Here is a 15,606-nt window from a genome sequence, read left to right as displayed (position 1 = left end):
ACTTGTATTGCTAATTCAAAAACTCATCATTCAAATCTACCAGCTGCTGCACAGGAGAAAGATGGACAGTCTCCTGTAAGATTTACTGGCTCTGAACTCTGGTGCACGGTCTATTATGGATTGATTCAGACTTGGCTGTGCATTCAATAATAGCACTTTTTCAAAACATATAACTAATGAAAAAGATGTATTTTTTTTTTTCAAGTACCTTAGGTAAATTCTCTATACCTACAGCTTCCGTAGAGACTGCCAGGCCATTTCAAGGGACCAGTGATTAATACTGTATCAACACCTTGTAGCCTGTTTGGGGTAGACCAGTTCGAAATCTGTAAAATAGGAATAGCATAGAATCAGAAAAACCTGTAATTTCAACCTTCCATTTAGGCATTACATTAGATACCACGTGAAAGTTATTTAACCAAGGCAAAATTGTTTTCTTATCTGTAAAATTGAGGTGATAACCTATCTAAGACAGGACTATAACATAGATTAAAGGGGGAAAATACATAAAATACCAAGTAAAATTCTTAGCTTATATTAAGATTAATAAAAGTATCATTTTCCCAAAGTCATTACCACTGTGTGAGATTAATATTCTCTTTGTAATCATGTCTTTTGTGTCACTATTTGAGTCTTATAAATTAGCATATTTATGTTCCTGTACTAACTTCTGGAATGTAAGTAGTTATCTATTGAGATTTGAGTTGTAGGTTTAAGTTAAACTATTACTAAAACAATGTGGAGTAATAAAATAAAGAAAGATTAACAAGTTAAGATGGTAAATGTCAATGAAGAAACTTAAACTAGACTTTTGGTTTTCCCTGGCATGTGTATTCTTTCTCCAAATCCTGCTACTTGATGGTCTTTGTAACATGAAAAATGAAACCAGTCACCAATGAATGAATGGAAATCCAAAACCTCTGTTAAAAAATAAAAAAAATTTAAAAACAAATAAAGTATAATAAAAAAAAAATAAAACCAGTCACATGCAGGATACCATAGAGGTTAGGATTGTAAATGCACTATGCTAAATGAAAGCCAATTGTCCATAATGTAATGTCAAGATCTATATAAACTATAACAACAAAATAGAAGCAAAACATAATAAAACTCTTAGTTTCACATCCCACTTAAAATGTACCAGAGTAAATATCCTTGTTCACATATATCAAAGGTAAGGTCCTGATTTTATAAATAGATCCAGGCTTCCAACATGTGGATCTACTCACAATCAAAGGGTTAAACTCCACTCTAATACTCCTTAAAGTATGTATTATATTCTTTGTGAAGTTATACATCTGAATTTAGGTTCTTTCCATTCTTAACACAGGGAAGTGAATCAAGTTTTGAATGGTCTGATGGCAGTACATTTGATTACATCCCCTGGAAAGGCCAAAAATCTCCTGGAAATTGTGTTGTTTTGGATCCAAAAGGAATTTGGAAAAATGAAAAATGCAACTCTACTAAAGATGGTGCTATTTGTTATAAACCTATAACATGTGAGGTTTGATTTCGAGTAATGTATACTTGTTAAAATATGTTATTTTTTATGAACATGATAAAAATATTTCATATAGATTTTAAATGTTTATCCACAAATCCTAAAAAAATTATATTTTATAAGTGGAAAGAACTGCAAATTCAAGGAATTTGTTCCCAGAGATTTTTCAATTGTTTTATTACTGGGTTAATTTTATGCTAAAATTTGTGATTTTTTTTCATTTAAATCACTGTTTTTTAAAGGCTGAGCTGTTCTTTTTTAGAAAGATTCTATAGAGACTTGTACTGCTAACCCAATGACCACACCTCTCTGGTGGTTCAAATCCACCAATGGTTCCTTGGGAGAAAGATGTACAGTCTCCTTCTGTGCCATTTACTGCCTTGAAACCTCATGGAGAGTGACTTCAGACTCTATAACAATGAGTTGAGTTGAGAATAGAATAGAAGTTTAGAAAGTACTTCATGTGATTTGCCGTATTAAAGTCTTTAAGAGGTTCTATAATTGAGAAGCCTAGTGTGTAGGGAAGGAGTTCTGGTGGTTTAGTGGTAAGGAGCTGTGCTACCATCCCAAATGCACATGGTTCCAATCCACTGGGGGAAGATGGCCAGTCTCCTCCAAAGTTATTTACTGCCTCTGAAAATCTGCTGGAAGGTCAGATATGAGTAGGTTATCACTCAATGGTACATAACAACAACAGGGGAATTGGGGGGGCGGGGCTTTGTGCTTCTAAACCAAAGGTGGCACCTCTCTGGCAGTTCAGATACACCAACCGCTCTCCAGGAGGAAGATGGCAAATTTCCTCCATTGTGATTTATAGCGTCAGAAAACTCACTGGAGGGTTGACTGTATTGGTTCTGACTTGATGGCAATGAGTTTTTGAATTTTATTTAACTAGGCAAGCTTGGCAAGATTTCTTGTCATGTGCTTTGTGCCAGTTATCAGGAAGGACCAGTCTCTGGGGAAGAATATCATTCTTGGTAAAGTAGAAACCCTGAGGGAGATGAATTTATGCAGTGATTACAATAATAAGCTCAAACATAACAACAATTGTGAGGGTGTGCATGACCGTGCAGTGTTTTCTGTTGAAACAAGCTCATTGACACCTATGAACGAAACACATAATTGTGAGTAGTTGTTGTTTTTGTTGTGTGCTGTCAAGTCACTTGCAACTCATAGCGACTCTATGTACAATAGCCCTGAAAGCTGCTCTATTCTGTGACAACTTACAGTTTCTGACAAACCTATCCTCATTACCTCAGTCATTGAATCAATCCATGTCATCGAGAGCTTCCTCTCTTGCACTGTCCCTCTACCCTCCCAAGCATGACGTCCCTTTCCAAGGCCTGGTCCTTCCTTGTAACATGCCCAAAATATGTCAGACGAAGCTTCAGAATCCTTGCCTCCAAGGAGCAACCTGGTTTCACCCTCTTTAGGACAAACCTGTTTGTTCTCCAGGCAGTCCATGGTTTTGTCAACACTCTTCTCCTGCACCACAACTCAAAGGCATGGTATTCTCTTTCTGTCATCCCTAGTCATAATAATGTTAGTTTGAGGACTAAAGTGTGCCAGATTTAGGACATGGTATTTTTAATCACTTGCTATGCTACTAAGAGTTGGACAGTAAATCAGAATGACAGAGAAGAATTTATACCTTTGAACCATGGCGTTAGAGTAGAGTACTGAATATCCTATGGACTGCCAAAAGAACAAACAGATGTGTCTTAGACAAAGTGCAGCCTGGGTGCTCCTTGGAGGCAAAGATGGCAAAGCTTTGTCTCACAAATTTTTCTAAAAGGGGTTTTTGCTTGGAAAGGAGCAATGATATGTTCTTAGTACAAAAATAATTTCTTTAAAAAGAAATCCTAGTCACCAAAAAATCTAGTAGTCCTAGCTAAGCTGTAGTTCTTCCAAGATGGTGAAAGTGAGAAATTACTAGAAGCACCATTTACTAAACAAATAAATTTAAAAAATAAACCAAACCCACTGCTTTCAAATCATTTCTGACTCACAACATCCCTGTATGACAAAGCAGAACTGCCCACGCAGTTTCCAGGGCTGGAAATCCTTATGGAAGCAGAAGTCTCATCTTTCTCCCACAGAGCATCTGGTGGGTCCAAACTGCCAGCCTTTATGTGGCAGCCACATTCTTTAATCATTGTGCCACTAAAATTCCATTAAAAAGAAATTATAAAATATTTACAGTTGTTTAAGTTGAGCAAACTAATTTTTATCATCCCCAACTAGCAGAACCTATTGAAGAATCACCAACGGTTGAATTAAGGAAGACTTAGACCTCATACTGTGACTTCAGGGGGGGAAAATGGAGGCAAGAGCCTATCAAATAATATATGTAGAAATAGGAAAGAGAGAAGCAGAAGAAATTAAGACCCACCAAAAAGTTGGTGATTAAATCTACTGACTACTCCATGGGAGAGAAGTGAAGTCCAGCAGAGCTCCCTCCCAGAGAGATTTACAGCTTTGGAATTCCACTGGAATATTGCCATGAGCTGGAATCAACACGTTGGTCCTGGGTTTGAATTTTTCAGTCTTTTGACGAAGAAGGGAAATGGCAGCACCTATTCTTCTAGAATCTCAAACACCACACACAAAGATCTACGAAACTGAGATCTGGTGGCCAGAGAAGTAAGGAGTCGCCCTTTCAGCCCAAAGCTGACTCTTCTCTGGTGGTTCCAGTCCACTGGTGGCTCCCTGGGAGAAAGATGGACTATTTACATGTTTTTAATCACAAATTACATGTGATTTACAGCCTCAGAAACAGGGTGGAGTATCAGCTATGAGTCAGTTCCTACTTGGCATCGATGAGAAATAAATCTGGAGAAAAAGGGTTTCAGCTATTGAAGGGCATGCAGATTACACCAACTTCATGAAAAAGCCACAATTTAAATTGATGTTTCCTGTCGGATACTAGATCAGATATTAACATGGTATTGGACATTGACAGTTAAATTTTTAGGACTTGTAACTCCCTTTTGTTGCAATTACTGCAGATAATTCTCTTCTGTTGGAATTAATGTAGGTTAAGTAGGAAGCACAAATTTCAATATTCAGTTATTGGATAGCACAACTAAACAATAGACTTTTTAAATGGAAACGATAAGGTTTTTTTTTTACCTATGGGATTTTTTTAAAGGCTGAGAAACCACACTTACTGTTGATTCTTTTAGATCAGTTTTATTGATATTGTGTTTTGTAAACAAATCAAATTTTTTTTATTTCGAAGATTTTTATTGTGATCCTTGAGGATGTGATGATTATTTCTTTAATCTACAGAAACAATCATTTCAAATAGCAATATCTAATAAGATTGTTGTTGTTATGTGCCGTCAAGTCACCTGCGATTCATAGCAACCTTATGTACAACAGCCCTAAACCCAACTCTATCCTGTGCCAGTCTTATTGTCTCTGACACACCTACCCCCATTACCCTAGACACTGAATCAATCCATCTCATTGAGGGTCTCCTTCTCTTGTGCTTTCCCTCTACCCTCTCAAACATGACATCCCTCTCCAAGGACTGGTCCCTCCTTGCAACATGTCCAAAGTCTGTCAGATGAAGCTTCAGAATCCTTGCCTCCAAGGAACAGCCTGGTCTCATCTGCCCCAGGATGAATCTATTTGTTCTTCTAGCCGTCCATGATATATTCAATACTCTTCTAGAGAGCCACAGCTAAAAGGAATGAATTCTCTTTCCATCATCCCTAGTTATTGTCCAGCTTTCTGATGCATAGCAAATTTAGGAAAAAGTAATTGCTTCTTTTCATTTTTATAACTGTATCTCAAATTTCTACAGCTAAAGAGCAGTCCACTCATAAGCACTCATCACGATGTCCAATAATCAAAGAAAATAGGACACAATGGATCCAGTACAAGAGTCACTGCTACATGTTTGACCAGGCATTGCACAGCTTCAAGGAGGCCAAAGAGTTGTGTCCAGAACTTGGTGAGTCCAAATCCTCTGGGCCAGTAATTTTATCTTCCTAAGTTTTTCTAAAGAAAATAATAATTGCATTCTTAATATATTTAATTTTTTAATATAATTAATATATATAATAATATATATTTAATTATATAGTAGTAGATCATTCTTATAACTGATTTATAGCTTAATTGTTAATTAGTTAGGAAATTATTAAATATATACATTCAGCGGAAAAATAGTATGACTGGTAAAATTATCCATATAAGACTAAGCCATAACAATAAAATTAAATGGGAAGAGATAGAATATGGAATTGCTAAGTGAACTGTTAAATAGAATTAACAAATTAGGACTTGTAACTTTTTAAAAATAGCTAAATGTACTCAAGTGAAAAGAATAAAAGATAAAATTTTACAAAGCTGGTTAAGAAGTAAATAAAAAGTTGTAGACTTCCCATCACTATGTTGTAAATAAATAATCTTAGTCTGATTGAGGTAAAAAAAAAAATCAAAGAAACATGTGTTCTTTCTGCAATAGCAATGGCACGCATCCTGTGAAGACCATAAAGGCTGGGACTATTTGTCTACAAATGTATCTGTTTGAGGAAGAGAAAGACTCTCCTATAATTGTCTAAGTGTGAAACAGCTTCTAGGGAGACTACATGGGCATTCCAAACACTAAAACTGTTCACCTGCATCTTAGGGTACCAGTTTTGCCCAGAAGATGGCATTTAAATAATTTCTTTCAATAACTGTTGTGAAAATACTTGCTGAGTTTAATACCCGAGTTACTGCTTAGCTACATCACAGGAACTTGACAAATAGGGACTAAAATGAAAATAGAGTGTGCTATTTATATATTCTGAAAGTCAGAAGCCTCTTCCTCCTAAAAGAGGAAGTAGAAAGGCTTCCTTCGGTATAGGGTGGGGCTTGGATACTTAGGCCAGTGTTCAAGACTTAATTCTCACATTTACTAGCCGAGTGACATTGTTGAAGTTGTATAATTATGCCTCTTGTCTAAAGTGTGAGACTGAAAGAACACATATTTCAAAGATTGGGTTGTTGTAACAATGAATGAACTTAAATGATATATACAAATGTGGCAAAGTGCCCTTCATAGAATAAGCATTCAAATCTATTCATAATATTAGAAAAATTGAGGTAGAGTTTCTATTTTTGTTGTGGACTAACTGTATAAACTTATTTACCCTTCTTGAACCTCTGTTTCATCATTTACAAGGTAGGGGTAGTGCTTCCTCTACAGAGTTGTGTGAGATTAAACAAGGTGATATGTGAGGCATCTGTATGCAGAGGGTGTTCTGTCAGAAGTAAAACCTTTCTTTTTTCTCTTAAAATACCTCTTCACCCCCAAAAGAAAGAATTTATTCAAGGATGTTTAGGATTATTCCTCTTTTATTCTATTTAGTATTCATTCCCAAGCCTAATTATGTGTTCCTAGTCCCTTATCTGATACTGATTATAATATTTTCACTATGAATGTAGAGTTGCATACCAAACAAACAAAAAAATAAAAAAATTACACATCCGATTAGGCACTGTATTTAGGAACTAATTCTGAATGTTAACTTAAGATAATATTAATAAGAGGATTAATGTTATCCTAATGTCCCAAACCTATTTGTTTTTACTTCTATTTTTACAAGAATAATCTTAAAGTTAAGTCACTATACAAAAATATTTGCTGAGTGCTAAAAATTATATCAGGAAAATAAGCACCTACAAACAGCTCACTTAACCATAACTAGCTATTTACATACCTGAACGATTTTTACCTGTGTTTTATTGACTATTAAAAGGCATTTGACTGGGTGGGTCATAAGAAATTATGGATACCATTGAGAGGAATGGAACTCCTGAACATTTAATCGTGCTCATGTGGACTTATACATAGACCAAGAGTTAGTAGATAAAACTATGTAGTTTAAACTTAGGAAAGGTGTACATCAGAATCATATCCTTTCATCATATTTATTCAGGCTGTATGCTTAGCAAATAATCAGACATTGGATTATATGAAGAATAAAGCATCAAGGCTAAAGGAAAACTCATTAACAGCATAATGCAAATGACACAAACTTTATTGCTTTATTTGAAGCACTTACTGATGAAGATCAAAGACCACAGACTTCAATACTGATTGCACTTTAACATGAAACAGAAACCTTATAGCTGGACCAATAACCGACATCATGATAAATAGAAAAAAGAATTATGAAGGTATTTTTCTGTTTTACCTAGATCCACAGTCAACATCCATGGAAGCAACAGTCTACAAACTAAAGGCTATATTGCACTAGGTGAATCTGCTGAAACAGACCTCTTTGAAGCTTTAAAAAAACCAAGATGTGACTTTGAGGACTAAGGTACTTCTGACCCAGACTGATCATTATATATGTATGTATATTTACAAAAGCTGGACATGTCGTGAGTAAGGAAGACTGAAGAATTTATTATGGTGTTGATGAATAATATTTAATGTACCGTATACTGAAAAAAAAAAAGGCAAATCTGTTTTGGAAGAAATACAGTCACATCGTTAGGAGGAAGGATAACAAGACTTTATTTCACATACGTCAGACATGTTACCAAGAGGAATCAGTCCCTAGAAGACTTCATACTTAATAAAAAAGATGATGAATAAAAAAGAAAGAAAACCCTTAATGAGATGGGCATACACAGTGTCTGCAATGATGGTCTTAGACACAGCCACAATTGTGACGATGGTGCAGGCATCAACTCAACTCAACTCACTGCTATCAAGTGGAACAGCCTCATAGCTGACACTCCATCAGGCTTTCAGAGGCACGTTTTCACGAGAAATTATCTTTCTTTTCCCCTTGCAGCAGCTGGTGGATTCAAGCCACTTTGGGTTGACAGCTTAACTTTTAATTCACATCAGAGCTTTATGCAAGACTAGGTAGTATTTTGCTCTAACCACTGTGAATGGGAACCCTCTTGACAGCACCTGACAACAACATTCATATGCAAAAAGCCCAGTGGTTGCAAAATTCCAAGTTTTTTAAAAAAGACAAATATTTTGAAGAAACTAAATTTTTATATAAAATTTCAAGCTAGAAATATTTCTAAAATTTTGGAGAAGCTACTGACACTGCACTTGTAAAAATTTGGCAGTTTATACATTTTTAAAATCCATTTTTAAGTGTGTTTCTTTCTGTGTGAAACTTTAATTTCTCAATACTTTCTTCATGATATAGATTGTTTTCAAATGACTGGGTCAGAATAAAACATTTCCCATTTTCATTAAGCAACAACAAAACAATCTATCTGGGGTTTATTTTCCTTCAACAGGTCGTTCTGCCACTATTGTTACTATAGAGAATGAGGATGAGAATAAATTTGTGAGCAGACTGATGAGGGAAAACAATAATATTACCATGAGGGTGTGGCTTGGATTGTCTCAACGTTCTACTGGTAAGTGGAATATTTATGCACACAGTGTGCGAAGAGAGATCTAACTCACCCTGAATGCCATCCTAAAGATCTAACTCATCCTGAATGCCATCCTAAAGAATGTCAGGTGGTAACTAATTCACAGTCTTCTCATTAGTAAATAAACTAAGTTTTCTGGCTCTTCTAAATGGAGGCTTACAAATTCTGAATTAATAAATATATAACTTACTAGTAATAATAATGGAAACGACTGATAAAATACAAAATCAGTTTAAGTCAACTTGATTTATATGGGAAACACATTCCTAAACTACAAAATTGATTAAAAGAGAATTTGTGGAAAAATTCTTCAAAAAAGAATAAGTAGATAGAGGGTTTCAATGAACTTAGAATTGATGAATAATGAAGTAAAAGCAAACATTTTCTGAAAGAAGTGGAAGCTATTTTATAGTTTAATTTTACTTTTTTTTTTTTTTGCATTTTAGTAGCTTTATTGAAATTTATATTCCTTAAAACATAATAGTAGTTTGTTAGGTTACCTCTGAAAATCAAAATTAACACTGATGTATTCAAAATCTTGAAATGTATTAGTTGGTTGTTATAGTTTAATTTTAAATGATGGAAATAAATATTAATTCCAAATACTTGTCAAAAATAGTGAATTTGTTAGTAAGTTGTAAAGTGTGATTACATTGCCACCACAAGGTGGTACCAAGATCTTGAACACAAATATGGAGCCATAGAGGGACCTTGCCACATCCACTATTCCATACCCTTCCTCCTCACCAATCCATCTTTAACAACACAGATTTTTATATTGGAATGGGCCTTTAGAAATCTATCTCTTACACAGTAAATATGTAGACAGTCTGTCCTTTGTTTCTCATTCTGGATTGGAGCTGTCCAATAAAACTTTGTCTGATGGTATAAATGTTTTTTTATCTATATAGTCCAATGTAGTGGTTAGCAGTCACACATGATTTGTAACCTGACTAATGCAACAAGATTGATACTTTTTCCCTTCAATTTTAAGAAACTTCATTTTAAATAACCACTTTTAATTATCATATTGGAAAACACAAGCTGTGAAAATATGAACTTTATGCCTTTTCCCACTTAATAATTTACTGTCAGTAAGCATATTTGTATTTCTTTTTCTAGATCAGACTTGGAGTTGGTTAGATGGGTCCTTAGTGTCATTTGTCAAATGGGAAAATAAAAATAGTGGTGGAAAATGTAGCATTTTGTTAGCATCCAATGAAACATGGAAAAAAGTTGACTGTTCACGTGGCTATGGAAGAGTTGTCTGCAAAATTCCTCTGGGTAAGTATGTAACCTATCCTTAAGGAAAATCTTTGCCAAAAGAGTTAGTAAATAAATTATAATTCAATTACATACATAGTAATGTATTTGTCTTTAAGCATTTTGCTCTCAAATTGTATACAAAAATTGTTCTCCCTGAAAAAAAGTCATTTGTAAATATACTAAATACATTGGGCTCCCCGTTGGAACTACTGAACATTCTAAACTTCATTTCTTTCCTAATGTGTGTGTGTGTCAGGGGGTGGGGTGGGGTGTGTGTGTTGTTGTTGTTGTTGTTGTTGTGTACCATCAAGTCAGAATCAACCCATAGCTGACCCTCCTGAAGGTTTTCAGATGTAGTTAATCTCATGGGAGGAGATTGCCTATCCTCCTCCCGCAGGGCAGCTGCTGGATTTGAATCATGTGCCCTGGGGATTGAAGCGCAGTTTCTTGCCAGTAGGCCACTAGAGCTTAGATAGATAGATAGATAGATAGATAGATAGATAGATAGATAGATAGATAGATAGATATCTCTATCTATACACACATACACACACACATACTGCCAAATATTAGGGAGGCATTTTTTTTTCACATCTTTAAGATGTTAGTATTTAGTTAGAATATATAAAACAAAAGCATATTTCTGCAGATAGTATTGTCTCCATATTTCCATAAAAGTCATGATTAACTTTAAAACTATGCAAAACAAGATTGAATTATTTAAAACTTTATATTTGTTGTTAGATGCCATCAAGTCAGCATCCTGTGCACTTTCTAAGGAATGATCCTTCCTGATAACATTTCCAAAGTATGTCAGACAGTTTCACCAGTTTGCTTCTAAGAAGTACTCTGAGAGCACCTCTTCTGAGACAAATGTGTTTGTTCTTTTTTGAAGAACATGATATATTCAATAATCTCTGCATCACCTCAATTCAAACGCATCAATTCCCCCTTCTTTCTCCTGTTGGTGGATTTTAATTGCATCCCTTTGGTTGACAGTGCAACTCTTAATCATTAAACTTCCAGTGCCCTACTGGTAAGGAGGTGCAGTGCCAACCTAAAGGCACATGGTTGGAATCCATCAGTTGCTCAATGGGAGAAATATGGACACCTTCCTTCCATGTGATTTACTGCTTCTGAAAACCCTCTGCAGTGTCAACTGTAAGGTGGTTCCTAGCAGAACAGAACAGAAAACAATAAAGAGGATTGAATAAAAGAAAAGTACTTAAACTTGAAAAGAAGGTACTTAAGTATTTGCTATATAAGTTTGAATTCTGTCTTAATGTTGTGAAGCAACTGGTACATACAGAGCCTAACTATGTGACACTAAATACACAAAATGTGTACATTTAAGTATGTGACAGTCAGTGTACAGAGTTGGTAATGATCACTTTGGTGTTTCTGCCTCCCATGCCCTTTCTTTCCCCATACCAGGACCCGACTACAACGGACTGGCTATTGTATTTGCAGTGCTAAGTATCTTAGCTGTCATCAGTGCCCTGACTTGGTGCCTCTTCCAAAAGAACCGACCATCCTGGGCAGGCTTCTCTTCAGTGCGGTACGAACCAGGAGTGAATGAAGATGAAATTATGCTTCCTTCTTTGCACGACTGAATTCTTCTGAAAGTTTGCTGATTTGCACAAATGTACATGGGGAAACGAGCCATTTAAAAATGTTCTAGTGCCAGTATCTGAAGTAGAAGTCTAACATACATCTTCAGTTGTTCAGTTGTTATCCTGGTACCCATAATTAAGGGACCAATAAATGCCATGCTTATATCTCTACTTAGTAGGATTGAAGCTGGGATTGAAGTTCACATTTTTTAGAAAGAGAAAGTTTAATGTGTTTAAAGTTTTTCCTTTAAGAATATGTATAGTAACCAGGATATGGATATTTTAATGGCATTTTAATTAAATATTGAACAATAGACATGCTTATGTTTTGCACAGCCAAGCACTGCTTCTTGGCAAGATGCTTCTTATGCCTTTTAAAGCTATTTTATATAAAGATTATTTAAATGTGAATATTTTTGTCTGTTCAGAGTTATTAATAAAATGTTAAGTAAAATTTAGTACTTAAAGTTTTCTAAGTGTGGGAATACTATTTTTAGATTGATTATGTACCTTTCCTGTAGTAGTGTTTTTATCATTTCCTATATAAATCTGAGAGATTCCTTCCCCCACCTTTTTATCTTTTTTAAAAGAACAGGGCTTTGGACCAATTGAAACTGGTTCAGTTATGGTCCACAAAGCAAATCTGGGACAGACCCAAATTTCTAGAATGTAAATGATCCGGAATAGTATACTGAGTAACATTTCTAGCTGCTAAACAAAAAGTTAGAAGTTCAAATCCATAAACCTCTCTACAGAAAATAGGCAGTCTGCTTCCATAGATATTGATAGTCTTGGAGGGTTGCTGTAAGTCACAATTGACTCAATGGCAGTGGGTTTGGAAACACTGACAGGAAGGGGAAACAGGACTCGTAATAGGTTAAAACCCTGCAATGAGATTTCGAAAGGGAGTAGTGAGCCCTTTTAGGAGCCTACTATCTGATTCTGGATTGTTACCAAGACGATGCAGAACAACCAGGGAGCTCTGGAGGACTAGAGTGCAAGGAGTTCTCTACCAACCCAAGGGCAGGCTGTTCAAATCCACCGCGTACTCCCAAGGAGAAAGATGGGCAATCTCCCACTGTGTGATTCACAGCCACTTAAAATCCCCTGGAGCGTTAGCTATGAGCAGGTTCCAACTCCACAGCAATGCGAGTTGGAGAACAACACGTATTCAAAGCAGCATAGTTGACTGACCCTCAGCTTCCAACTTTGGAGCCAGTCACAATTGTTTCCACTCAGCCAGTCAAGAAATATATTTGCTATGCAATCTTCAAGGTGCCCTTGTTTTTTAAGAGGGATATTAAGTTTCTAGCTAGACTCCAATCCATCTTCTTTTTTTCTCCTCATTCCAGTTAATGTTCCAGTTCACCCATATTTTAAAAATCCAGGTCCATTCCAGTGCTGCTGTATTGGCCATAACAGAACTGATCTGAAGCCCTAGAATCAGCAATGGATAGCAGTTGTTTTTAAAAAAATTATAAATTATATATGGCCTGTGTCAGGTTTAGCAAACAATTTTTTTATTAGTACTTTGTTGCTTCTTTACATGAACAAGCATTCTTAAAAATGAAGACTTTACAATGACATTTTAAATGGAATTACTGCTAAAATGTTTTAAATTATAAATTATTTAAAAAAACTCTTCTGTGGTTATTACTTTACATTTTGACACTTAGAATATAGTCTTAATTATAGCGTCCACTGGATATGATGAATTTTTTACTCAGTGTTTAACTTATATTTTGTACCTAAGGGTATTTTTTTACAGAATCCATAGATTTATTTTAAAGTTTAAAATGTTTATACTATAATAATATTGTAAATAATTTTCCAAGATGGTTTTAGTGTAATCTACAGTTTTCTTAGTTATTTTTTATAAACTTACCCAACTTTTTTTATCCCCATTGTACAAGGTAGTAGGTAAGACATTGTTCAAAGAACTGAACCAAACTGATGAAAAAAGTACAGCTTTATATATTATGGTTATACCATAATAAACTTTTCTTTTACCTTGTAAATGAATGTGTTGGAGTTAATAATTTTTTTGGGGGGGGAAAAATGTCTACATTGAGCATTGTTATGTTAAACATATAGCAAGACTAGGAAAAAATTATCCTTCTAATATAAAGAGAGGCATTTTTAAAGGATTTCGTGGGTATTTTTAGTTGATTTTTAAATAATTTATTAGAAATGCATTTTTTAACTTTTTTATTATTAATTTCAATGAAAATTTACAAAGACTATGGATTTCCACTCATTTATTGTTGCACTTTTCTCCCTGATCACCCCTCCCCGCACCCAGTACATTCTTCTCTTTGAAAAGTAAAAGAACTATTCTTTCATTGTTTTACAATCCCTCCCCCCAGGTCCACTCCACTATGCAGCCTTTGTTCTGCACTCCTGTCATGACAATAATACCTAATCACATATCCCTTTTAAACAGTTTTCTCCCTCATCTGTTTCAATGCAGTATACATTATTCATCCTATCTTTCTCAGTCTCCCCCCAACCTTGATGTCAGTCCTGTTTTACGACAGTGGCACGATGCAATATTTGTCCTTTTGTGACTGAGCTATTTCACTCAACATAATATCCTCCAGGGTCACCCATTTTGAATAATATTGCATGAGGTCCTTGTTTTTTGATGCAGCATAGTATTCCATTGTGTGAATGAATATACCACAGCTTCTCTATCCATCCATTTGTTGATGGACACTTAGGTTGTTTCCAACTCCTTCCTATTGTGAACAAAGCTGCAATAAACATGAGTGTGCATATATCAGCTTGGGTGGCAGTTATGGTCTCTGTGGGGTATATTCCTATATTCCCGGTAGTGGAATTGCTGGGTCAAATGGTATCTCTATTTGCAACTTTTTGAGAAAGCGCCACCCCACCTGCCAGAGTGGTTGCATCATTTTACACTTCCACCAACAGTGAATAAGGGTTCTACTTTCTCCACAATCTCGCCAGCATTTGTTTCTTGCTATTCTGTTAAATTTTGCTATTGTTACTAGGGTGAGATGATATTTCATTAGTTGTTTTGGTTTGCGTCTCTCTTAGAGCTAGAGATTTTGAACATTTCTTCATGTGCTTGTTGGACATCTGAATGTCTTCTTTGGTGAAGTGTCTGTTCATATCCTGTGCCCATTTTTCTAATGAATTATTTACCTTTATCTTGTTGTGATGCTCAAGTATTTTATAAATTCTAGATATAAGTTCCCTATCTGACATGTCATTACCAAACAGTTTTTCCCAGACTCTGGGTTCCCTTTTTACTCTGTTAGAGAATTTTTTGGATGTACATAGGGATTTGATTCTTAGAAGGTCCCATTCATCTATTTTATCTTCTCCTGGTTGTAGATAGAAATGCATTTTTAAAGCTAGTTGATTTTCAAAAGCAGTAATTCTGTAAATTTTACAATGATAAAAATAAACTAAGAACTATTGTGATATCTTAGAAATTCTGTGGAAAATAAACAAGTTGAATTTATATAAAGGCATATGTGAAAAGAAGAAATTGTCTGGCCAAAGATCAAAACTGATAAAACCTTCAAATAATAATAAAAGTAAGTCATTATTAGTCTAACTGGGGAAGGAGAAAAGGAAGAGTGTGGAGAAAAGCTTCCAGAACACATTACAGACTTTATTACCTCCAGACCAAGATCATTACAGACGTTGCCTGAGTGTGACAGTAGATGTGTCCTTGTGTGCATTTTTTAAAACTTTTTGTTTTTTTAATTGAGATTTTGATGCAAGTTTATAGAGATTTGGATTTCCATTCATTCATTGTTGCACATTTTCCTCCCTGCCCTCCCT

This window comes from Elephantulus edwardii, unplaced genomic scaffold (genome assembly GCF_000299155.1).
Source record: "Elephantulus edwardii isolate Elephantulus edwardi_28Jun2011 unplaced genomic scaffold, EleEdw1.0 scaffold00010, whole genome shotgun sequence".
NCBI classification, from domain to species: domain Eukaryota; kingdom Metazoa; phylum Chordata; class Mammalia; order Macroscelidea; family Macroscelididae; genus Elephantulus; species Elephantulus edwardii.
This window is presented reverse-complemented; position numbering follows the sequence as displayed.